Here is a 26797-nt window from a genome sequence, read left to right as displayed (position 1 = left end):
CAGAGAGAAGGGACTTGCTAAGCAAAACCCTGTTGGCATGTGGCGGAGCCCAGAAAGAACCCAGGGGCCCTGGCCCCAGCACGGGGGCCTCTGAGGAGCCAGTGCTGCCCTCATAACGAGGCCGGGGACGGGCAGGGAGGGGAAAGAAACGATTCTCGGCAACAGGACTCTTCTCTGAGAATACAGTTTTATTTTTTTTTCTTATTTTTTTTTAAATTTTTATTTATTTATGATAGTCACACACACACACACACACATACACACACACACACAGAGAGAGAGAGAGGCAGAGACACAGGCAGAGGGAGAAGCAGGCTCCATGCACCGGGAGCCCGACGTGGGATTCGATCACGGGTCTCCAGGATCGCGCCCCGGGCCAAAGGCAGGCGCCAAACTGCTGCGCCTCCCAGGGATCCCGAGAATACAGTTTTAAAAGAGAAACTGGAATTCATTTTCTTTTTGTACTTAATAGTTTACACCTAGAGAGGAAAAAAAAACAACCTTTAAAGTATGAGGTATACAATGTGCGCAATAAAAGTACAGATCACATGATGCAGAACTCCTTCGTTGCCAGTGTGGGGGTGCCTGTGCATGTGTGTGCTTGTGCGTGTGCTCACGGGAACATGATCGGTTCCAGCTTGGGGGGGCGCCCCTCTTCTGTGCGGCACGACCGACGCCTGGGAGCGCCTGTCTCCATCTGCCCCCCTGCGGCTTCTGGGTCTGCGCTTTCTCCATCATGATGCTCTGCATCACCTTACAACTGCTTTCCTGAGAAAAGGTGTTCACTCTTCTCTTTGGGCCGATGGACACCAGCCCACGTTGAGGCCTCAGAAAATAATTTTGGTTCCCAGCGAGAAAGAGGTGGTCCAACTGCAACAGCTCTCCCAGCGGCTGGGGGACAGGGGGCTCCCCAGTGAGGCCTGCTAAAGGCACCTTTGAAGACAGGTTCCCCCCCTCGCCCCCCGGCATTTCCAGGAACGTCTTCAATCAGTTTGAACATCTGCACGGCTCGAGGATGGTCGTGGCAGGGTCCAGGGGCAGCCTGTTGGAGGTGAGGGATGGAGGGGGGGCAGTGGGGCGGAGAGTCTAGAACAAGCCCAGAGGCCCGACCTCCAAAGTTCCCTGTTCCAAGATGCCCCTGGTCTGCCCAGGCCTGCTCCTGCCTGCTTCTACCACCTGTTTTTAGTACCAGGCTTTTTGATTCGTTTCAGTTCCCGAAGAGCAGGGGGCAGCTGAGCAGGGAGCAGGGCAGGCAACAGTGGAAAGACCAGGGTGTTGTTTTTGTAGACAGGAGGCCTGGTTTTCGTCGGGCGTGAGGAGATACCCAGGTGGTTTTTCTGCAGCCCCTCGTGCAGGCCTGGCCTGCTGGAATGGATTTCAATTCTCCTTTGCCAAACTACACTTTCAAGAGGTGTCGGATATCGAAAACCTCTCCCCCGAGCCAAAGCAAGCATTTGGGGGAGGAGAGGTCCAGAGGGGCGAGGGACGGTCGGAGAAGATGCTGGTTAAAAAAAGAAGGCAGGAGCAGTAAGAAAAGTTCTTTCACGTGGCGTTCCAAGTTGGCTGTTGCTTTTTCAAATAATTGGTTAAAAACCGTGCATCAAGCCAGGTAAGTCTGTTCTGCATTGCAAAGGAGCCGGGGCAGAGACTATTCTTGGCACGGGGGTGGGAGGTGGGGGTGGTGCTTAGGGGAACAGAGCTTTGTGGGGCGAGGGAAGGGGCTGTGTCGGGTGACCAAAAGTGACCTGTCCCTTAAGAGACACCCAGAGGGAGAGAAAGAGTGACAAGAAAGGATGGGAAGAGGGTATTGGGAGGGAGGGAGGGCCAGTAAGGAAAGACAAGAGGAGAAGGGGGGAAGGCAAGCATGGGGCAGGGCTCAGGGCCCCACTGGTTTCTGCCATGAGGGTCTCCTGTCTCGGCCCCCAAGTATCAATGGCTGTGTTGACCCGCTGCCCCTTCTATAGGGTTCAGAATTCTCCTCTCTAATGACTCATGAAAGCATAAAATTAAGACATTCTGGGAAGCCAAAAGAATCTGGTTGAAAATGTGTGTTTGGGGAATGGAAGGCATTAGAAGAATGCTCATGTCTGGACGATCCTGTTGTTTTCTTCCCCTGTTTTCTCTTCAAATTAATGAATGAGTCACGGTCGTCTTTAGGCCTGTAAAACGCTCCAGAAGGGGAATCAGGCAGGGCTGGGGAATCTGACAATCTCATTTTCTCTGGCTTTTTGGACTGTTCAGACTTGTTGCTGTTTTTCTCTTCCTCTTTCTGTCTCCAGAGAAAGGCCCTTTCCCATCAATAAGGACCACAAGTTTGAGTCCCTTTCTCCTCCTTCCTCCCTCTGAAGCCCGAGACCGCCCACCTTGAATAAAATCCAGCCAAATTAGGAGGATATGCAGGCCGGTTTCCTGGACCTTTGCACAGGACTGGATCTGGGAGGCTGGCTCAACCTCACACCTGCCTGGAGCAGGTCTAGGGGGGGCTCTGACCTCTCACCTCACATGCATACCCCAGTGTCTGCCTTCGGTCAGCTCCCAGCCCACCACCACACCCTTAGGGTGGGGAGAATTAGCCCAACTATCAGAGGGTTAAAGAATAGTCCTTTAGCTTCTGGAAAGCCCAGAAGACCTCCATTTTGCTTTTGGTGCCTGCCCTCTTGTGTCCATCCAGTACTTGATGGCCCATCCCATCTGGGCCCTGTGTCCAGTCCTCTCTCCAAGCCCGACCCCTTGCCCGCAGGCATCACCTAGCCACCAGGAGTTTCAAAAGTGGCCCACATTCCATATGTAATATTCCCTGAGGGAACCCCTTCTTTCCTCTACCCCAACAAAAACACCTCTTCCCCTAATGCTGTTATTAGGAATTACTTTGGTAACCAAAGGAGGGGAAGGAGGAGAAGGAGGAGGATCTGACATTTGAACAGCTCCATAGAGGACACCCCAATGGAGCTTTCCCAAAGCCCTGGGCGATTACTGCTGCCCAATGGAGAAATGACAGCCTGGATCTGCCCCCCTTCTGGTGCCCCTGACCTTGCTTATGGGCTTCTGTGGCTTCTCAGCTTCCCTGGAAAGAGAAGAGGGAGGGCGCCACACACTTGTTTTACCGACCACCTACAGTGTGTTCAGATGGCCTCACAGAGTCAGCTGAGATTTGCGGAGGTTACAAAGTGGCCCAAGGTCCCAGGCTCGGTCCTCACCTGGGCTCGGCAGCCTACAGGCCAGGAGCCACCTGCCTCGTGGGGCCTCAGAAGCATCTTCCCAAACTCAGACTCATTTTTCTTCTGCCAGAAGACGGAACTGGCGGCATCCACAGTCCACTGTCCTCAGATCCCCGGCTCGGCCTTGGCACTGAAAGTGCATCTTAGCTTAAGGCTGGGCAGCCTCCTGTGCCCAGACCTACTGGGGAAGGATGTCAGGGGGGAGGCCTGGGGCCCCAAGCCCTAGCCCATTCCTCCCTGTCTCCCTATCCTAGCTGATGTCCAACATGTTTGAAGTTGTCATGCCAAAATTAGGTGAGGAACATGCGTGCCTTATTACCAAGCCACATGGCAACAACTCTATAAATGATTAAATATATATCAGATTCACTTCACTGTAAGTTTGATTTAATTACAACGCTGAAATTCTACATACATATGTTCTGTTTTTATAGGTTTTTGCTTGTTGAGTATGGTCATTTGCTCAAAATAAATTGAGGGAACACTGTTTATATACGCCAGCTTCAGAGCCAGGAGAGAAAAGCTGATGTTTATGCAAGATGTGATTATAAAATAATGACTGTGTTTTTTCAGCAAACAGACTAGGACTCCAAAGACATTCCACTGGAAAGCTCCATCCTATTCCAGGGAAGCTGCCATTGCTCAAGTACCTTGTGGCATCTCTTTTGGAATTGCCTTCAGAGTCCATTTGTGTGGGCTACATGGAAAAAAAATAAACCACTCCACCCCACCTCATTATTGACCGAAAAATCCTATTACCCAGTTTGATTACTCACCTAATTCCCTGGGATTGGCCTCAAATGGCTTTAAAATGCTTCTAAATATCAGATCAACCCTCCAACGATGAGAACTAGCAACCTTTGAAGAACATTTTCAAGAATGCTGAGCAGACTCTGGGGACAATTCCAAAAGAATGGAGATCCAGGTGGGGTTGGTGGATGAAGTCAGTGTTGAGCAGAGCCTTGAAAGACAGGAAAGCTCAGAGTAATGATAGGAACAATCTACACACCACCAAGTGCTTTTCCCACCTAGTCTCTCTTTGGAGTCTCCCAACAGGGCAGGCACAATGATGATCACCGGATGGCAGGGGAAGAATTTAAAGCCGAGGAAGGGGATCCCTGGGTGGCGCAGTGGTTTGGCGCCTGCCTTTGGCCCAGGGCGCGATCCTGGAGACCCGGGATCGAATCCCACATCAGGCTCCTGGTGCATGGAGCCTGCTTCTCCCTCTGCCTGTGTCTCTGCCTCTCTCTCTCTCTCTCTGTGACTATCATAAATAAATTTTAAAAAAAATTAAAAAAAAATTAAAGCCGAGGAAGAATCATGGTGTCCTTGTCACACAGCTAGCAAATAAATAACAGAGTCGGTGAAGTCAAGGCTTTGTGCACCTGCATGCACCATGCCCACTGGCCTCCTGTGTCCCACAGTATTTCAGGAGGTAGAAGCCAGTAGCTGGGCTGCCTGGAGGAGAGGATTTCTATACAGGAGAAGTGAAAGGCCATGCTGAGGGAGTAGGTTGGGCTGGCTCTGGGAGGCCTTTGGAGAAGATTAAGGAGTACGACAGAGACTGATGCTGTAGCTACCGGCAATACTCTTTCACCTGGACCTGGATGCCGACCCTGTAGGCTGGCTCACTGAACACCTTGTCCCAACTGTCCCTCCTGAAGGCTGACCGCCTGCAGCCAGAGTTCTGATGATGGCCTGGACATAACAAGTGGTGGTCCTACTTGACGTGTGGAACAATGTGAGGTGATGGCCAGGTATGGGGCCAACTGATCCCCTGGAGAAGGCATGTGTTTACTCTGCAACCATCCTGACTCGTCCCCAAGATCACAGGTGTGGAGTTGATGCTGAAACTGTCTCATGGCTTGGATGGAAGTTTCTCCAAGATGCATTGTTCCTGGCTTGGTTCCTTGGCCTTCCAAGAAATTTTACAAACTTCTCAGTAGTCTCCCTTTTCATGTAAACTAGCTAAAATGGATTCTATTGTCTGCAACTAAGACCAACGACACACTCTGGTCAATCTATCCTTTCATTCAATGCATAGATACCTTCTTCAAACAATGTATTTATTCAGCATCTACTGTGTGTCAGAATTTGTGCTGAAATGGGCATTTTTCTTCTGTAATACAACAACTGCCTTGTGACAGAATTATACCCACTCAGAGAGAGGTTAGGAAACAACTCGGGCCATGCAGCTAGATTTGGACAAGATTTTTAATCTTCCCACCACTCCCTGACCTAAAACTTCCAGGATATTTCTGAAAGAAAGATAAACTGGAGAAGGGACAAAAGGCGCATGTGTCTTTTAGAGAAAGGAAGTTTGGCATGCCGGTCTGGGGGTATTTTGAGGGGCCCTGGATCCACAACTTTTAGAATGATTAGATGCTGAGGTGCTGAGCGAGGCGCTGGAGACAGGCCAACTCAGGTCATTCTCCTGGGGAAGTCATTAGGTGCACCCTGTCCCTGGCTGTGCCTTGCTTTCCAGCAGTGATGGCTTCCGTGAAATGGAGACCAGAGTCCTGCAAACTGTCACCTATTTTCAAGATACTCGGATAGCTCACTGTTCACAGGATTGATTGAAAACTTATTTTTGTCACAGGAAAAAGCCCTTTGCATTTACACCATTCCCTCACTGTTGGGGATTCCAGGTTTTTACAGACGGAGTCTAGGGAAAGTGGGGTTATTTCCCCTCCCCTCGAGCTGCACCCAAGCTCTTCCCAGCACTCTTTGGACAAAAGGCTGAGGCAGGAGCAGTGGGAGCATTTTAATTCCAAAATTTTCCCTCTCCTTGAAGCAAGTGAATTCTTCCATTTAGTTCTCTGGAACAAGGATCTAGAAAACCCAGGGCTTGCTTCCTTGAATTAAGCAGCAAGGAAGTGAAAACATGGAAGGCAAAGATTTACCTCAACAGGAGCAGTGTTCTCACCCTGGGACCCTCACCCTCAGAGCAGGCAAGGGATTGGCCGGCAGCCAGAGGGGTGCTTCTGGTAGCCAGCTGGCCTGGGACAGCCCTTGGGAGGCTGCCTCCCTCATTCCTCAGCCCCCTCACTTCCTTACCTGCTTTAGTTCCTCAGCCCCTCGCTCCTTTGCCCCTTTGCCTCCTTTACCTCCCTAACCCTGCACTCTCTTATCCCTCGAACTCCTTCATTGCTTTGCCCTTTTTTCATCCTCCAGCCCCCATCCCCCACCGCATCCCTACTCTCCTCATGTCTCCTACCCCCCTACTCTTTGGACCCTTCACCCACTCACCCTCCTCACCCCTCACCTGCTCACAGCCTGCTCCCAATGCTTTCCTGCACTTTCGGCCCACCATACAGCTACTTCTTTACTCCAGCTGCAAGCTTCTATTAGAAGCAGCTGGGTTCGGAGAAAACAAACTCAGGCCAACTTCGTGGGAGATTCTGGATGTGATAATTTCTACGGCAATTCATATAAAATTGAGCTCAAAAATGACTTGGACAGGAAGGAAATAATACATTAGCAAATGTAATTGAAATTCTAGGACTGCTTCAACCTTCAGGAGTGGTTTGATCAGGGCTACCGCTTCATTTCTTTGTGATGCTCTCTGCTCTATCAGTTTGGGTTGGTGGCTTGGCTTCATTGCAGTCTGAATTCCCAGATACTATCTGTTGCTAAACAGCAGCAACAGTTTCAGGCCTCATATCCACACACCACACTAAGCGCAAGAGAAAGGGAGCTCTCCGCCTCACTACCCCCACCTCCACCGTATTCTCCAGTTCACTCTGGTTGGGCTAGCCTGAGCCAATCACCATGGCCAGGAGAAGGTTGCTCACTGATTGGCTGGCTGGGTTCCTCCCCATCCTGGAACAACTCACTGTGGCAAAGAGGATGAGACTGTGCTGATTGGCTTATGGATCTGGGGGGAGGGATTAATTTCCTTAAACCAGCATTGGTGCCGCACTGCACTGTGGGACAGGAGTGGAAGGAGGGCTGGAAGGTTGTCGCATTGTCAACCTCCCCGGGAGCTGGTCTTTGGTCTTGGATACAGTCTGAGCCATGGTGCATCCTAGTAAGAGGATATGCTTCAGCTCCTGGCCGCCCCAATTTAGACTCGTGGTCTGCCACGCTCAGGTTGTAGAAGCTTTAATAAATTACTTAACCTCAATGAGCCTTAGTTTTCTCAGCTGTAAAATGAGCATAATTCTACCCGCCTTCCGGAGGAGTAATGTATGCAAGAGAGTCTGCATGATGCCTAGATATGGCAGGCAACTGATAGATGGTAGCAATAACTGTAATGTGAGAAGCCTTAAGCCCCCAGTGCAGGCAGGCTCTCTGTCCCTTGCTCACCCACCACTGCCCCCATACTGGGGGGAAGAAGCCCTTTGCACTGCATCTGAGCCAGAGGCCAAAACAAAGGCCTCGGGTGACCCAATGAGCCTCTTCTCTGACTCTCTGGAAGTAGGTGAGGCAGAGGCCCTGGAGATGTTGCTCATCACCATCCACAGCCCCAGGAGAGATTGTTCCAGATGATATACTCAGGACTCACAGGCACCAGGCTTTGAAAACCTTATTGTTTGCTTCTCCAAGCAAGATTCTGGGAAGACATAATGACAGTCTTGACCCTGGGCATTCAGAGCTTCAGGGGATGAGATGGGCTTTGGAGTCAGACAGCTCTGGTTCAAAGTGTAACCACTTAGGAGCTGTGTGGTTTGCCCCTCTGAGGAATGATTTCCTCATCTGTAATAAGAAAATAATAATGGGACTAATTTCAAGAGTTTGTTGTGAAGATTGAGTATAATAAAGCCTGCATTCAGCCTAAGACTGTGTTAAGGAGTAGAAGCTTATAGATAAATGCTATTATTATCATGATCAAATGCCTACAAAATATTTGTGTTTGAAGAATCTCTTTTTATTACATTTCTAATATTCTAGGGTCTTTTTGATTGTGCCAGGGGTTCACTAAAATTAATAGGATGCTCATGTTATCCTCTCAGTTAAAGTTGCACCAACATATTCAACCAGTATTTACTGAGCACCTCCCAAGTGCCAGGTACTCTGCCAGGAGCTGCAAATGGGCTATGGTGTGTGATTGTACAGGTTGTGCACTGCACAATTCCAGGTGTCCAGTAATGTCTTAATCTATGTAAATGACCCCCATCCCCTGGAATTATACAGTACACAGCCTCCATGACCACATGAAGTGCTCTACTTGCTCTCTACTCAAACCATCCCACTATCGTATAACTGTAAACTTGGATTTGTGTGATGCAGAAGTAGAATGATGAGATTTTTATCAAAGGAGAGCTGGGGCAAGGGCCAAACCACACACAACCTTATTGGCTGGGTTGAAGATTTGGATTTTTATTCTTGAAGTAATGAGAAGCCATTGGTGGACTTTCAAAGGGGAGCAATATGAACAGGTTTGCATTTTTAAAATATATCCTCTGGCAACTCTGTAGGGAATGGATTATAGGGGGGAGTACGGAAGCAGGGCACCCTCCATGCGACTTTTATGGGAAAAGAAAGCTCATGGCTTGACCTAGGGTGGCAGGAAAAAACCAAGAGGAACAAATTCAAGAGTTAACAAGTGCTGGGATGGAGAGAGGAAGGACTGAATGGCCACTGCTGAGTTTTCTGAGGGAAGGAAGCTCATGTTTGCTCAGACTTCGTAATGAAATCTGCAAAGGCCTTTATGATGATCCTTCTATTTCCAAGCACTTGGACTCTTAGAGTTTCCACAGCAGCTTCAACAGTTGAGCTCTAAAGGGCAAGGAGACGAAGTGGGATGGAAAAAGAGGTTCAGGGACAGAACCGCAGCTCAACAGTCCTGCTCAGAAAGATACTGTGATCTCAGTGGGACCAGGGCATTGCTTTTGTCATGAGCCATGCTGGGAGCCTCAAAACAGAGAAGTGATCCTCACCCCCAGGGGACAGCAAACCCAGCATTCCCCAAAAGAAGGAGCTTTTATGGAAACCTGCCAGAGACACTGGAAAGATGAGTCAATCCCAGGCACCAGAAGTCTGGACGGATTGAACCAGCCTTAGAAGTTTACCTGTTGAAACACCTATTATTAGACTTCTCAACTGCCTTAATTCAACCCACAGAGGCGCACCCTCCCGGTATGCAAATCTCTTTTCCACCCTTCTCATTGGAGCCATTAATCACTCACATCTCCTGGCTCCCAGTTGTAGTCTTGCTGCACAGAAATTACCAGGGTGGACTTGGCACCTCCACGGGCAAAGGTCCCACCCAGTGCCAACTGCTCTGCTTCTCTACCACCAGGTTCAACAGTGACCACAGCCCTGGACCCAGGCAGGTTGTCCTTCTCCTGGAGGATCACTGGACCTCAAAGCCCCTCTCTTTCCAAAGCTTGATTATGAAAACATAGACCCAAGCCTAAGAGTTGGGCTCAGTGGTGGGGGACATGCTGGGGGCTAGATAACCCAATGAATGATATTTCCAAAAGGGCCTGCCCTCTGACATCTCTGGAAAAACAAACAAAAGCTCCAACAGGTCAAAGCCAAGTTTTACCAACAAGTTTGATATCTAAAAAAAAAAAAAAAAAAAAAAAAAAAAAAGACAGTAAAATGTAGGCTTTCCATTGGAAGATTCCAAAGCATTTGTCTTTTATTGTGTGCTGTTTCCCTGTTCATTCGTTCAGAAAGTGTGAACTGGGCACTAAGTATGTGCTAGGCGGTGTGTGGGACAGTGAGGAAGACTAGGAGAGTAGGATTTCTACCTACAGGGAGTTTACATTCTAGTGTGCTGACACCATACAGCCCCTCTCTGCCCAAGGTCTGAGAACTTGTGACTGCTAACCAGATGTGGCCCTGTCATTGTTCCCAGCTGTGAGAAAAGGTGCATTTTTCTGTTTTAAATAATCAGACAGGGCAGCCCGGGTGGCTCAGGGGTTTAGAGCTGCCTTCAACCCAGGGCCTGATCCTGAAGACCCTGGATCAAGTCCCATGTCGGGCTCCCTGCATGGAGCCTGCTTCTCTCTCTGCCTATGTCTCTGTCTCTTTCTTTCTCTCTCTCTCATGAATAAATAAATAAAATCTTTAAGAATCAATCAATAAATAACCAGTACAGCGCCTGAATGTAATGACAGCCACCCAGTAGGAACATGGGATATTCTCATAATATCAGGCAAAGAAGATAACAACCATGAGCTCAAGCCCCTGTGGCCAGGATTCTAGAAAGATTCTTAAGGTAAGGCCATTGCCAATACCTCAAGAAGCAAGTAGTAACAAAAACAAACAAACAAAAAACCCAAACAAACAAACAAACAAAAACAACAACAACACTTGAGCTTCACTCGTCCTTTCAATCCTCATAGCCATCACATGAGATGGACACCATGATTTCTCTACAGATGAGGATGTTGAGAGAGAGAGAGAGAGAGAGAGAAGTTAACCAGCTTGCCTGGTGAGCACCACACAGCCAGCAGTTCCTGAGGGGCCCAGCTCCAGAGTCTGTGCCCTAACCATTGCACCACACGCCCTCTCCAGTGAGTGTCTCTTGGAGAGAAGTCTGATTCACTAGGAGCAAGTGTGTAGGTACATCCATGTTGCCTTCCTTGACTGGGTTCCAGGACAAGCACATGAGAAAAAAACAGGGGAGACATATTTGGACAGGATCGGCAACTCACCCACATGCTAACACAATCAGGCAGGAGAGTGATGGTTGAACAACTAAGGTACAGTGGCTGGCTGGCTGAGTGTTACCCTGGTGGGCACTTTCTAGAGGAGAATCACATTTTCAGAATGTTGGAATTAAGTGTTCAGACAAAGCTGCCCTCACTCAGCCTCGTCCTATTGATCATTTTCAGGGGCAACTTGGATGGATGGTGAGCAGCTGTGCCTCTAAGCCTGCAGAGGGGGCTGGCAGGCCAGCAGGGGCCACTTGGAGCTCTGTCTTTCAAGGTGGAGGTCTCCGTGGAGGAGGAGGAGAGGGGGCGGTTAGAGGCTCTGATGGATGGGATGACTTCCAGGAAACAAAAACAGTAGCCGCGTAGCAGAAGGAGCACTTATTGGCAGGGAGGCCCTGGCTGGATCAGGTAGAGATGCAGGTTTGTGGTCTCCTGTCCCAGTGATACACACCCTGGAGCCTTGGGTTCAAATCCCATAAGACCCTGGCTGAGTCAGCCTGAGAGGGTTCCTCGTTCAGCCTGCTGGCAATTTCCTGCGACTGGATCCCTCAGGTGTGAGATGTGCAAGCAGACGCAGAGGAGGGCCAGGAGTCAGGTCTCTTGGCCTGGTCCCCACTGTCACCCCCGACTCCTGGGAATGTCTGGGGTCTCCCATTCAATCCACTCCCGGACCTCAGTGAGAAGACATCCCTGTCACTGTCATTCATAGATGAGTGGAAATTAGTTTCTTGGTTCCCAGGCCAAGGACCAAGATAAACAGAACAGAGATTAGGTAGTGTTTTTTGTTGTTGTTGCTGTTTGTTTGTTTTTCCTCAGGGGAGAGGATAAGGAAGCAGCCAGGACACAGGCTACCAGCCAGGGCCTGGCATAACCGGGTGGGAGGATGTATCAGTTGCCATTGCTGCCTACTTGGTGGCTTGAACAACTCTGTTCATTATCTCTGATTCTGGAAGTCAGAAGTGTGGCCCAGCATGGCTCAGCTTTGGACCTCATGAGGCCAAAGTCGAGGTGTCCAGCGGTCTAGGCTCTTATCTGGGTGCTCAGGGAAGGTTCCCCTCCAAGATCATTCAGGTTGTCAGCAGAATCCAGTGCCTCACTGGACGTCAGCCAGGAGTCTCCTCATCGCTGTGCCCCTCTGCCTTCCAGTGGTAAAAGTGGGTCAAGTGCTTTTCATGCTTCAAATATTTCTACCTTCCATCTAAATAAACCCCCACCTGCTTCACCGCCGTCCCCAGGGCCTGCCCTGCTGAGTGTCACAATCCAGACTGGTGATGTTATGTGCCATAAACACATAATTCCCTTTTGTCAGTTGATGCTGCTCAAATGCACTGGTATTTCTACCTCAAATAATATATGTGGCAGAGTCAATATATTGGTTTGCCCACACACAGGCTAACACAAATGACTGCAACACTGGAAAATAGAAAGTAGCCGTGTATTTTTGTGTAAGTGGCAAGCGTTTAGTTTTTTTAGTTTTCTTTGATCGTATTTGTTGACCTACAGCTGGAATTCCATGTACTGCCTAAAAAAGGTCCCAAAGGTAAAGGATAGTGCTCGCTTCGGCAGCACATATACCAAAAGATAAAGGATAGAGAAGAGGTAGTAACTGATCACAGCATCATTCCCTACCCTACATACACACATGCATGCACATATGCACACACAAACATGCAAACACACACACTTTTGCACACGTAAGCACACAAGTGCACAGGGACAAACTTATACACACATGCACTTACACTTGTGCATACCCTGGGTGTCTAAGTGGTACTATTCCTGGACTGTAACACCAGCTGAAGAGTTGCCACGGTAATTGTCCCATGGAACACTAGTCCAGTGGTGCAATAGTCCCCCAAACAAAATCGTATGCCTTCATTCATGCAGTAACCGTGAGTATGTCTTTGGGCCTGAGGGGCCGACTCACAATGTGGCAGAGGAGACAGACAAAACACTGTGAGGAGGAGGAGGAGGACAGCAGGAGTCAGAAGAAGGTGCGTGGGCCCCCACTCCGGAGAACCGAGGAATGTCCTCAATTCTCTCTGGACTGCTGCAGGGTCTCTAGGTGGCTTGCCCATGTTCCATGTGGCTGTCAGGGGCTCCAGCCACCCTCTTTACAAGCACCTTTCCCTGCCTAGCGTCTCACTGGAACTGTGCTGTCCCCTCCACCCTTGCATGCCCAGTCATGTCTCCACTTCCAAAGTGGGGGCCAGTTGCCATCTCATTTCTGCAAGAGATAGGGGCTCACACACCAAGCTCCCTGGTCCCCTCTCTTTTTTTCCTGTCCATTTCTTCACTGGCCCAGCCATCCCTGGTCTGCACTGCATATGACTCACTGTTTCAGAGAGAAGGAGACTGCGGTGGAGCTGCCTTGTGCACAGCCTCCCCCAGGCTTCTCCTCATTCCCTTCATTCTCTCAAGGAGAAGTGAAGGCTCCATCCAGTTCTAGCCCTTGACTATCCAGAGTGGCCCTTGATGCCAACCAGGGATCAAGAGGAAGGATCTCCTAGGTGATGGAGTCATTTGATTCTACTTAATGGGATGTGGTGGTTATGAAAGATCTTGGCTATACATTATAGTTCATCTGAGTTTTAAAAAGTTTAACCCATAAAGACACTTAATTATCTTGCAGAACAAGAAGCCCAGATAGGTGGTCCCAGAGTGTAGTGCACCAATGATGTCATTGAGATCCAGTCTTTTTCCTGGCATCCCACTCTGCTATCCTGACCCTGGTTGCACTGGGTTTCCTCATTGTCACAAGATGGTAGCCATAGCTCAAGACATCACATCCTCAAACAATAGCATTCAAGCTAGATAGAAGGGTGTGATGCCTTCTTTTCACATGGCTTTCGTTTCAGATCTGAGGCAGTCTCAGATCTCCTATCAAGCCAAAACAACCAAGGCTGATTGCTATAGTGCACAGCTTAGCCTTTCCTTGGACATTTTGTTCCATATAAAGAAGTTCAGAGGCAAGCTTTGGATAAGTCCAACTTATCTGCCAAGGAGCATCCAAGGAGCGTCTCTTTCCTGTCTGTTCTCACCAGCCACTCCCATCCTTTTGCCTCTCACATTCATATCTCCATGATCCCTTTATGCCCATGTTTCTATTTGGCACCCCTGAAAGTCTACTAATGTCATGCAATGGATCAGCAGCCCCAGAGGTGGGAGTCAAAGAGACCCTGCTAAATATAAAAAGGATGTTTGTGGTTCCTCCATTTCTTCTTTCATTTTTGCCTTCATTTAACAATTACACAGTGGCATTGCCCTTGGAATAAACAGACACAGCCCTGCCTTCCTGAAGCTTATAATCTAGCAGGGAGGTGGACAGTAACAAAATCCCACAAATGTATCATCATGCTTCATGATAAACGCTATGCTGGACAATCATGCGAGAGTTCTGAGAGCCTCTGACTTGTTCTGGGGTGGGGTGGGGGAGTGGTAAAAACAGGCCAGGAGGTAGGAGTGGGCCAGGCAAGTGGGAAGACCACAGGCAGTGGTGTGCTGCAGCTGGCTCACCTTGTGCACATCTAGAGCCTCTCGTGCACATCTTGTTTCAACTGTTTCAGTGGTTTCATATCATATGGCTTGAAACAAGCTATAGTGGGTGTATTTACACTGTAGAAATTGGCAACCACTACAAATGAGGGCTTCGTTCCCTTGGAGAGCCAGAAACACTTGCCAGCATGCCACTGGGAAGACGGGTGACTTCTGAGATAATGCAAAGATCAGGTGCACAGTCATGATCTAAAGCCCTTTCTTCACACCTGTGCAGACAACGTACAAATCCTCACCTGACAGATGCAGCGTTGAACAGTTTTAGACTCCTCCACAGTTAAGGCTGTGGGGCGGAGTGCATTGAGGTCTGGTGAGAAAGAGCGAGCCAGCATTTAATGCTGATCAGCATGACGATAGCACCAACTCTTCCTGGAGGGTGTCCTCAGAACTCACAGCTCTCCTTCAAATGCAATCACACAGTTTCCCCAAGTGCATCCCAGGTCACTCTCTTCTTTAGATCAACTGCTTAAAGTAAAGCAAATCGAATTCCTTCCCTACTCAACCTTCATCCCTGCTCCTTGTTCTCCTGCTCCCCAGATCCTTCCTCCTTCTGTGACTAGTTCACATCTTCTCAGAATACAGGCTTCTCATGTCTCCACAACTCGGTATATTGTATCTCTAATATTCCCTTTAAAACCCACTTCCACCAGGAAACCTTCCTAGACTGCCCCAACTCCATTTTGATGCCCTACTGTTGGGTGTACCTTAGCAGCTGTGCTTTTCATTTTTCACCTGTGGGGTTGGTTGCTTTGTAACCAGCCTCAGGTTGATTCACAGATGTGCAATCAGACTTGCCAATAGAGAATAAAACTCAAGGCCAGAGAGTACATCTCAGTATTATTATTATTATTAATCTCCTTAAAAAGGCTAAGAACAGGCTGGGGACTTGGAGAGTGACCCAACTGGCTGGTCAATTACTGTACAGATGTAACAGTGAGGAAGTGGGAGAGCAGGTGGTATAAGCCTGCTTTTTTACCTTCTTGTCCAGAGTGAGACAGGTAGGGCTGTTCAACTAAATGTCAAGCACAGGCTTCCCAGCCTCTCTGATGACAGCTGTGTGACCTTGGGCCTACTATTCTGATCTCCCTCTGAGGCTTGCGCTTTCTCATCCCCAAACTGAGGACAACAAACCCACCTCTGGGTGGAGTGTGACAGTTAAATCAGATAGCACACGTGACCCACACGTGGCAGGGCACACAGCATGGCAGACAGGCTGTGACTTTGGCCCTGACACAAGGGTCCAAGGGGGTCTGTTTCCTTGAACCCATAAGATGCTATATTGTTTATTCTTGGACTTCATCTGTTTTGTTTATTATTTTCCCAACATGTAGACCAGGCCCTGCACATATTTGCTTGTATTATTTGTTGAATAGAGATAGCAGTTGTGGTGTACCCACAATAGCTGGTGGGGCTCAGTTTTGTATTTTCATATGAAAGGGGAGATTTTCGGTAGCTTTCCGCACTCTCCTGCTCTGCCTGCAGTAGCATATCCAACTGGGTCCCATCATCCATCCTCCCCGTCCTCCCCGCTGGCTCGCTTTGCCTCCCCACTAGCTGCGAGGGCTGTTGCGCCCCAACACTGCTGAGTCTGTACAGCCCCCACTGTGACAGCTGCTCTCTTAAGTTTATGCAAATTCTCTGACCTGCTCCCTAATCTCAGTGCTGTGGTTGCAGGGTCACCCTATGTTTTTGCTGAAGATCAACTCCTGACAACTCCAAATTTTCTCAAGTGGAATCCAAATGCCATCAGCTGAGGGGGCTCATGAAGACAGTGGCTGGAGGATCCCACTCAGAGCTTTGGCTCTTTCCTCTAGTAGGGGCTCACCCCCACCCCACGGACATAACCCAGAGGCCTGCGGTGTTGAAGGGGCTCCCTCTCCTTTTATTTTTTTTGGCTCAACTCAGGTATGTATCAGCCAATATCTAGGTTGCAGAGGGCCAGTTTGGGCCAGCAGACCTGGATCCATTTGAGGTCCCCCCAAACTACCTCATTTCCTCAGTAGGGGAGCCATCAGTGGAGCTAGACCCGTTGCTCGCCAACTCCATGACAGCATCCTTGGTGGTGAGTGCAGCTCTGTCCACCCTGAGGAGATGCCTGCCAGGAGCTCCTTGGCCGGAAGCCAGTGACCTCCCACCCTCAGCCTCAGGATTCACTGTGGATCTCGGCTTCTCTCTCCACGGGACAGCTGTCACCTTCTCTGCCCCTGAACAGCTGGCTCTGAGGACAGAAGCCAGGGCACCCGTCCCAGGCTCCTGTGTGTCACTTCCTACATCTCCTTCACTTTCTTGTTTTTCCTTCTGTCTCCATGTCCTGTCCTCCCTCGCTCCTTCCTGCTCTCTGGCTTCGAGGCTGTACCCCAGCCATACCTCAGAATTGTGACCCGGTGACCATGTAACTGAGGTGAACTCTGGTCAGTTGTGACATCACCCTCTAAAAACCTCCTTGGCTTCCCTGACAAGTTCACATCCGCTTTAGGGTTTGGCTCTGAAGCCACTGGGCTTCCTTACTCCATATTACCTAAGAGGAGCTGCTCATGCTCTGAGGACCTCCCCAGCCGCTGACGTCGACTGTAGTTCAGGTAACGACCATTCCACTGTTCTGAGGGACAGGACAGGGGCCCGTGATGCTTTTGGCTCCTTGGAACCCTTCTGCAGAAATCCCTGCAGCCACCAGTCGAGTGTTTCTCAAGCCCCCTTTAAACATGCTCATATTTTCAAAACATAGAAAGCAGCAGTGAACTACAGCTGCTCTTGGGCCACATCAGGAGGAAAGAAGCAGAGCCCACCCGCTCCTTGCCACTCACATCCCTGCTGTCAACAGGGCCTGATTTTCTGCCAGGAGCAGCTCATCGCTCTCCAAATAATGTTTCATACTGTTGGGTTCTTGAGTGCTAAGATTTGATCCTTGTCTTTGTTGGGGGGGGGGGTACAGTAAGGCCACAGGAGTAGTAACAAAACAGTATTCCTGCAGCTCAGAACTGTGACAGCCCTGCCCCAGATCCCTCCCCTACCTCCGCCATCACAGTCATCCCCCACACTCTGCGACACCTTCTTGAGTCTTGGCCAGGTAGGTCTCTGGCTCTAAGGCTAATGCTCCAGACAGACTGTGGTGACTCAGCGGCTCTTTCACTAAGGCTTCTCCTCCTGACATTGGCCAGTCGTTTCCAGTTTGCTGCAGTTTCCAGCAGACTCTCAGCCCTGTCTCTGAGTGCTCATGGCCCAGAGCCCAGAGTAAGCGAAACATCCTTCCCCCATTTTGAGAGCAACAAGGTGATGCCTTGACCCCGTGACACAATCATCTTTCTCTCCCAACCTCCCTTCTTTGGAACTCTAGCTCAGGCCCAGGTGACCTATGTCAGAGTGCTTTGGCTAAAGGAGCATGCAAAAAGAGAGGATGATCTGTGTGTTTTTTGAGAATTTCCCTGCCCTTCTGAAGATAACCCATTGTCCTGGCATCAAGGAGGTGGCATCTGTACCTCTCTTGCCTTCAGGAAGTGGCTCTTAATGGTGGTAAGGTAGTAGGAGCGCCTGGGGGAATTTCCAACCCTTCCATACACTACACGGTTTCTTTTTTTTTTCTTAAGATTTTATTTTTTTATCATTATTATTTTTAATTTAAGTTCAATTTGCCAACATATAGTATAACACCCAGTGCTCATCCCATCAAGTGCCCTCCTTAGTGTCCATCACCTAGTCACCACATCCCCCCGCTTCCCCTTTTACAAACTTTTGTTTGTTTCCCAGAGTTAGGAGTCTCTCATGGTTTGTCTTTCTCTCTAATTTTTCCTCACTCAGTTTCCCTCCTTTCCCTTATAGTCCCTTTCACTATTTCTTATATTCCACATATGAGTGAAACCATGTGATGACTGTCCTTCTCTGTTTGACATATTTCACGTAGCATAATACCCTCCAGTTCCATCCACATTGAAGCAAATGGTAGGAATTCATCCTTTCTGATGGCTGAGCAATATTCCATTGTGTAAATAGACCACATCTTCTTTATCCGTTTATCCAGTGAAGGACATTGTGGCTCCTTCCCAGTTCAGCTATTGCACTATACAGATTCTGATGCCTCCACACTGCATGAGTGTAGTAAACACTGTTGTTGCCTACTATGGTGGCATAGTAGCTGCTGGTACTGGTAGCTACTGGTACTGGTAGATACTCGCCCCCATTCAGGCCACCGTCTCCTCTGTTATGCAGGGGTGGAAAGCCCAGGAACTACATTTCCCAGAATCCATTGCTGGGAAGCTTCCAGTTTAGACTCCCCAATGAGAACCTAAAGGAAGAAAGGAAACGCAGGCCATATCTTTCCTTCCTGCTGTGGTGGGCAGACTCACTGGTTTTGGCAGATGTGGGATTTTGCACCCGCCTCTGGTTTTTCCACTGAACCTGCCTCAGTGCTATAGGTAGTTTTAGGAGCTAGTAGCTCTAGAATTAATGGTGGTTTCCTGTGGTCGTAAGTTCTCAATGCCCTGAAATCTAGCAGTGAAACTCAGAGCTAGCATCAGGCTTCCCTTCCTTTAGTGCTTTCTACAGTCTTGTATAAAGTCCCTCTTCCCACCCCCTTCCTACTTACACTACATAAATCAGGTTCTGTTTTTCTGACAGATACATGCATTGAATATCCTTCATTCTTTCTTCCTTATGAAGAGAATCCTGGTTTTGGTAGGCCAGCCATTTGGCCAGTTAAAATGTCCAGCTGTTGTGACTGTGACTGATAAACACAACAAAAGCCTACTGGGAGCTTGGGAGAAACATTTTGCTTTTCTGATACCAGCATTGCCCCTTCATCCTTGTTCTTTATTCTGATTTTCTACTTTCTGACTGGAATTTGGACTTAGTCGCTGGAAACACAGCAGCCATTTTGTGATCGTGAGGGAAAGGCCAAGAAAATTTTAGAGACCACAGCCTTGGAATTCTTAAACCCTTGAAGTGATAGTAGGAACTGCCTCTCCTGGGCTTCTTGTTTTTATAAGGGAAAAAAAAATTCTCCTCAATTTATGTTAAGTACTCTTTAGTCATGATTTATGTTACTTTTAGCCAAGAGCAGTCCTGACTAATTCAGTATAGGTGCCCATCTACCTTACCTCTTTAGGGATCGCTGTCATACAGAGTCACATTACTTCAGGTGTGTTAAGACAGAAAACTGGAAAAAAAAAAAAAAAAAGACAGAAAACTGATTGCAGATTTCTCTATGGAAGATTCTTTCCAGAGACGCTCCTTGGCCTCTCACAAGAATAAATAGCCCCTTCCGGGTACTTCAGTAGATCCCAAACATGTCCAGGCATGTCTGCATCCTCAAGATTTTAACAAGATTTAAATATTTTAGGCAAGCCTTCCAACATGAAAGCATGTATGGAATTCATCTAGAATCTCTTAAACAAACTCAATTCTGAAGCAAATTGTCTCTCATCTCTATATAGCCTCTCTAGCAACCACAATGTTATATGGAAATGAGGGTCACAAATTCAAACAAATAGGCCCCCTTCCCTCTTAAAAACAAACAAACAAACAAACAAACAAACAAACAAACAAACAACAAACCTCTCAGGTCTCACAACTGGCCTACTTTGGAAAAAGTTGTGACTGAGGCCATGCCAGGAGTAACAGTAACAGAGAAGCCCTCTGCTTATGCAAAGTTAGTGAGTGGTGTTTTTGCTTATTAAGGGGAAAAAAAGTAATTCTGCTCTAAAATAAAGAGTCTGATTGTTTCAGACTTTGCAAGAAGATGGTGAGGGCTAAAACCCCTACAAATATAGGAAGTAGTAGAAGCTTTGTGGAAAGAGGATTTTATTTGCCTTGAATTAGAATACAAATAATGAGTCTCAAAAAAGGCAGTGAAATGTTAAATGCAAAATTTTGCCAAAACTGGCTAAGGTTTTATGGGTTTATTAGTAAGATTTTTTTAAAGAAACATATTAAATATTCACTGCCAAATATTATATTAATGCAAAAGTTAGAATTTTGTTTTCTCTCTATTAAAGGGATAAATTAGTCTGCTCTTAATAAGTGGTAATAAAAGATTTTTCTTTACTAGATAGCAGAGAGTCTATATTTCAGAATGTCTCTCTGTGCTTTGAGCTATTTTTGTCATGCTTTTGATTATTTTTAACATAAACTACAAAACTTTCTTACTTTTAAAAAGGCTGAGGTTCTTTTAAAGAGTTGTTGCTAGTCTTGAGACCATCTTTGAGTTTGCAACAAAATCTAACAGTGGATTATAATTGCAGCCAAGGTTTATTTCAGAAAAAGGATATAGAGTAAGGCAGCGGGCAAAAGATCATTTACTATTAATTTAAGATATTTTACAGATCCCTAAAGATAGGTGTAACTTACAGAAAACAGAGTAATGACTTTTGTCAAGTAACAATGTAAATGCATGTTGTTCAGGGGAGCTACAACTACAGTTGACCCTTGAACAAAGGGGCTTGGATTGCTGACCTCCCCCCAACTATGTGCCACATAGTTGAAAATCTGCCTAGAACTCAGCCCAAAACTTAGCTACTAATAGCCTACTATTGACTGGAAGTTTCATCGATAACATAAACAGTTGAGTAACACGTATTTGGCATGTTATATTATTATATACTGTGTTCTTACAGTAAAGTAAGCCAGAGAAAATACTTTTACAGGACTCTCCTGGATTTATTGAAAGATATCTGCCTGTAAGTGGATCTGTGCTCTTCAAACCTGTGTTGTTCAAGGGCTAACTATATTTGTCCAGTAGAAAAAATAACTCCAAAGGTTACAGTGTTATTGCTTGTTGGGATATAAGCTGGTTCTATACCTAAATTAGCAATCAGGGATGCCTGGGTGGCTCAGTGGTTGAGGGTCTGCTTTTGGCTCAGGATGTGATCCCAGGGTCCTGAGACTGAGTCCCACATTGGGCTCCCTGCATGGAGCCTGCTTCTCCCTCTGCTTCTGCCTCTGTCTCTGCTTCTCTCTCTCTCTGTGTCTCTCATGAATATATAAATAAAATCTTGAAAAAATAATTTAGCAATCATATGAATAGTTTGCTATTTATTTAATCAGTATAGTTGATTCATTCCAGTTTTCTTTGAACTGGTCTCATCATTATGCTCCTTCCACTAATGATACGTGCTCAATTAAAAACAAAGCCCTGAACACTCAGAATGAAAAAAAAATCATGATTGAGATAAGTTTCTTAATGTTCCTTTTAAAATATCATGAATGTTAATCTTCTGACTCTGCAGGAAAACCAAGAGATATGATATTAATCATCAACTGTAGCCTGGAACATCTTCCAACACCATGCAACAAACCCAAACAGAATGTCTTATGATACTGTAGAAGTATTGGTACAAAATAAACCACAAAATTTCTATTTCTGGAATGAAAAACAATTTACAGATTGCTAATTTCAACAAAAACACGACCGGCTTATTTTGCTAGTCATGGAAATGTGGGATGCAAACTGTGCTCAAAAGTTGAAGTGCTAAATACTTAAATATATTATCAGAATGGCTAGCCTGTGTCAGTGAAGTGCATGTTCTAAATAAAAAAAGTTTGCCATCATCAATGACTAAAAGATTATCATGAGTTAACTTTGTATATAAACCAGCCTTTGAAATCATCAGAATTTCTTAAAATAGTTTATTAATGTCAAAAAAGAAATAAAAAACATTTGGAAAGTACTATTAGACTTTGTAACAATGTCAAGTGGTTAGTTAAAAATAACAGTATTTTCAGAAATGATGTATTTAATAAACTTCAAAAAATAAATTTCAATATGGGCATATTATTATAGTCCAGATTTATGGGCCTGCTTGTTATAAACATTTATCTACTACAATGTGAAAATTGCTTTTTGGAAAACTTATACATCAGGGCAATAAAATATGAACCATTAATAACAAAGCTTCAACTGTTTCACACTGAAGTGTTAATAATTTATTTACATGTAAAATTCAAGACTTTGAAGATAGTTTGATAGATGTTTGTTTACCTTATGAAACTAGAAGTAGTAACATAATATATTTTAGTTTATCGTCTCTGCTTAAAAAATAATTTTTCACTGAGAAACATTTACATGAAAATCTCATTGGATTTTGTACAGAGAGTACCAGGATAATGCTGGTGGACAATATCGGAGATTTTAAGCAAAATTTTAGGAAGTCTTCCAGATGTTTTAATTTGATATAGTCTAAGTCACTGTGTTGTCTTTGAAAGATGCGATGGAAAACATAAAGTAAATCACTTTAAATCTTTCTTCCATAAGTTTTATATTTACCACCATTGTTCACATAAAACACTCTCTGAGATTAAATAATACATTTGAAGATTAGAATTTAAATAATAAATGCTAGAAGAATATTGAGACCTCAGGAGGCAGCCTGCAGCATAAGAGCTACAAAAGCAGGCTGGAAATTGTGTCCAGGTTTGGATGTTTGTTTTAACAGAAATGTTGACTATAATAGTTGAACATTTTGAAAATAACTTTTTTTTTAGAGATTTGGCTTTAATAAATGGTATCCTTTTTTTAAAGATTTTATTTATTTTATTCATGAGAGACACAGAGAGAGAGAGGCAGAGACACAGGTAGAGTAAGAAGCAGGTTCCATGCATCGAGCCCGATGTGGGACTCGATTCCGGGTCTCCAGGATCACGTCCTGGGCTGAAGGCAGCACTAAACTGCTGAGCCACCTGGGCTGCCCAATAAATGATATCCTAAACAAAAATATCAACTTGTTTTCTTGTAAGAAAACAGATTCTGTGAGCATTAATTTGGGGGATGGTATATAAGACTCCATGTGGGAAACTATGGAAGAGAAGCAGGAGATGTTATGGAGAAAAAGAAATATGGTGCATCCTCTGCTTCCCCTGTGGACCCTTTCTCTTCTCTGCTCTGCTTTCTGTACTCTCGAGGCTGGCCTGTGCGGGCTCATCAAAGGGCTCCCATGCACTCGGCCAGCCAAGTGGTTTTGGCGACTTGGAGGGTCAGCAAGAGGTCTCAGAAGGAAGAACTTTGAGGTCAAAGTGATTACAGCCAGGCTATAACTCCTGTTGGGAGTTACTGCCCTCCTCCCTCCTGACCCCGGGGCCTGCAGGGCTGTCTTCCCACAGTTCTTTCTCCAGATTTGGTCACATTCACTCCTTCTCAGCCTGGGCTGCATGAGGACTCCCTATTGCTCCCAGCCGTTGGGTGCTACACTGTTCCTGGCCATCCTTCCTCTCCTCAAACTATCCATTTGGAAGGTGCCATCTGTTTCCTGCTGAGACCTTGACTGATTCATATACCATTTGAAAAAACAAAAGATAGGATCTACTCCAAGACAAACAAACAAACAAACAAACAAACAAAACCCTTACTAGTTAAAAAAAAAAAAAGAAAAATGTTTATTGTTTGACAACGCAGAAATGAAAAATAGAATAAATGTTCATGTTCTGCCAATGTATTGAATCCTTTGGTGTGACTAAATGACATTTGGGTTGAAGGTAAACAAAATAAAGTTAGGCCAATGAATTAAATATGACATTCCAACAAATGATTCGTAGGGCTCCTTCAACAATGAAGATGTGGGATCTATAAAAATCAGCATTTTAATTTGTAATATATAATGAATGTCTGTTTTGAACGGTGGCCATGACATCTAGCCTAACAGAGGGCGCTCCTAATGTGAATAATGAACAATAGATGGTAGAAACCGATTTAACTAAGGAGAACTTAAATTAAAATAACACAATCCAGATTTCTTTTCTTTTCTTTTTTTTTTAACAAAGCAATACTCTGATTTCCTTTGGTCATTGTTTGAGGTTGAATCATAACCACAGTTTTTCATAAAACTTAGAAAACAGTCAAAGGAACAGGACCCACGATTTTTTGCCAGCTTCCCTGGGCAGAGGCCAGAGGAGACCGAAATGGCTCCGCTCCTCGCCTGGGAAGGGAGGCAGACCCTGACTTCCAGCCCAGAGTGCTGTGCGCGCGGCTGTCAGGACAGCAGGCCTCACTGGATGGCAGAGAGAGGACCTGGGGACAGCACATAAAGCCTGCTGCTCCCCAGGCTTCTGGGAGAGAAAAACTGCTCCACCATCAGTATGAATCGGCTTCACCACCTCACTTCCCTTGGGAGACGGAGGCTGCAAGTCTTGGGGGGGTTGCAGGCTCTTCCTGAGGAGCTCTGTCTCCAGTGAGGTGGGCTGTGCCCAGCTGGAGGCAGGGCGTCATCCAGCCATTGGAGATGTAACTGGCTCTCTTGAGACGATGGTTTCTCTCCAGCTTCCAAGCTCTTGTTGGCAGGCCTACCAGATTCACTGGGAGGCAATGGGGGACCCCACCATCCTGGAGAGAGACCAAGTCGGGAGCAGGCCTGTGCCGGGCTCTCTGGAGACAGTGCACACTAGGGGCCTGTCTGTAGTGACCTCATGAGGGTCGTCTAGACCTGCTAAGTCTAATGAAGTTCCTGAGCAAGAGAGGGCTTCTGACTCGTTGAAGCTTTTGACACATGTCCAGCGTGGGAGGAGTGCACGGCGGGGGGGGGGGGGGGGGGAGGGTGGCGAGCACCATGGTGCGCCTGTGAGGCTGGTCTCCAGATGTGCCTTTTCCAATGGTCTCTCTTTTAGACCATGGAATCCTTTCATGCCAGGGGATCAGGGATAGGCGATTTCTAGAGAAGAAGTTCACCCCAGTCGGGCCCAAGAAGTGGACAGGACCCTAAGGAGATTTCATTCATTGCTTTGACCCTTTTTTCCCTGTCCCCAAAAACCCACTCTGGGAGGCAAGGGAGATATATTTGATATATTCTTGGCTTAGAGTCACACACACACACACACACACACACACACACATCAGTCATGCTCCAGTTTTGAAAATGTCACAGATTTTTTTAATGTGGCTATGATGATGACATCCTTACACACTGGAAAGGGATTCTCCAGGGGCAGAGACAGCTGGAGGGGGTAATGGGATGGGGCAGACAGTTATAATCCTCCCGTGACTCTCCAAAGTGCACAGAAGAATCTGTCAGCCATGTAGGAACCACAGTGTCAGGCTGTGGCTGCCCCAAGAGGAGGCTCAGAGACAGTTCACACCATGGCGGCTGAAGCCCGCGGTTTGGAGATGTGTCTCAGCTAAGCCAGCTGTCGGCACCCAGCCCTGAGGATCAAACCACCTCGAAGGTGGGACCACGGCCACTCGGGATCCTCTTCTCAGGTTGCTGATTCTTAGGTCATCTCTGGAAAGAAAGACAAGCATGGGCAGCAAGAGCAAGGTGGTGTGAGTGGCTGTTTCCTGGGCATGTCCCTCCTGGCCACACCAGGACTCTACTTGCTCAGGGGAAGGGACTTGGGGGCTGGACAAGGCAGCAGCTACCTCCACTTCTGGGGAACAACCATGATAATGAACATGGGTGCCTGGTCTAGTGGGTGTAGAGGACAAACCTGGGGCAGGGAAATAGAAAGACCTTCTCTAGCTGTGCCCTCCCCAGCCAGGAAGGCCAGCCTTCCCCTTGGTGGCTGTGATAAGTCATCTGTATGCTCTCCCCAGGACCATAGTATCCATTCCCACTATATAAGCCACCATCTTAGTGATGATCACAGTTTCCATCCACTGCACCATGAACCACCAATTCATGTTTCTCTCCTCTTTTACTCAACATATTTATGAGCATCTACTCCATACCACGCCAGTGCTAAACTTGGCAAGCTCAGGAATTCAGAAGATGTAGGTCCAAATTCCAATTTGGCCACTTACTAGTTGTATAACCTCAGGTGTCCCTTAACCTCCTCAAGCCTCAGATCTTGTAAAAGGGGAACAATTCTACATGCCTTAGAATTCAATCGCCAGAATTAAATAATATCCATAAGGTACTGAGCACAGTTGGCTAGTACTCTAACTCTTCTTAGTTCTCCTTCCCTTCCTGAAAGGTAGAGGTCTTGCTTGGTGCTTCCCCAAATCCCAGTAGCACCTAGCATGCAGTCAGCACTCCAGAGAGACTGGGTGAGAGCCTCCACATGTTTTCTGGAGGTATGCTGGGCCAGGAGAATCATCTGTGTGCCTTGCACTGGGCAATCTTGCTGTGCCCTTCAGCTCAGGTCATAAGCCTTATGCCTGTGGATGTCTTAGAGACATGATCATCACTGTCTCATTTTATTTTTTTCTCTCTTTTGTCAGCAAATGAGCGAACCAAGACGTGAGGGGTGGCACCTTGCCAATAGGGAAGCTGAGCAGCGGAGTGAGGAGCATGCTGGATGGGGCCAAGAGATCTGGTTCAAATCACAGATATGTCATAAACCACATGTGTGCTAGTGCTAAGGCTTTTATGCTCTTTATGTTCAACCCTGCCTCCTGCAAAGTCATGTGGCTCATCCCTGCCCCATCTACTCCGTAAGGTTGCTGGCAGGGACTAGGGCCTCATACAGGCATGATTAAAGTGATATGGAAATGAACAGAAA

General features: G+C 46.8%; 2 long non-coding RNA genes across 3 annotated transcripts; one reads left to right on the top strand and one right to left on the bottom strand.

Moving 5' to 3' along the window:
• Window positions 1-243: 243 nt before the first annotated feature.
• On the bottom strand, window positions 244-16761 carry LOC144317445 (uncharacterized). Of its 2 annotated transcripts, none has more exons than XR_013383467.1 (4): window positions 16371-16761; window positions 14620-14845; window positions 3995-4179; window positions 244-479 (listed from the first exon to the last, which is right to left on the bottom strand). It is a non-coding gene; the product is annotated as an uncharacterized LOC144317445 (long non-coding RNA). The 2 variants fall into 2 exon arrangements; XR_013383468.1 differs by having other exon boundaries at window positions 14620-14783.
• LOC144317443 (uncharacterized) lies at window positions 16245-26797 on the top strand. The gene is made up of 2 exons (XR_013383465.1): window positions 16245-16962; window positions 26517-26797. It is a non-coding gene; the product is annotated as an uncharacterized LOC144317443 (long non-coding RNA).

This window comes from Canis aureus, chromosome 7 (genome assembly GCF_053574225.1).
Source record: "Canis aureus isolate CA01 chromosome 7, VMU_Caureus_v.1.0, whole genome shotgun sequence".
NCBI lineage: Eukaryota > Metazoa > Chordata > Mammalia > Carnivora > Canidae > Canis > Canis aureus.
This window is presented reverse-complemented; position numbering and strand designations above follow the sequence as displayed.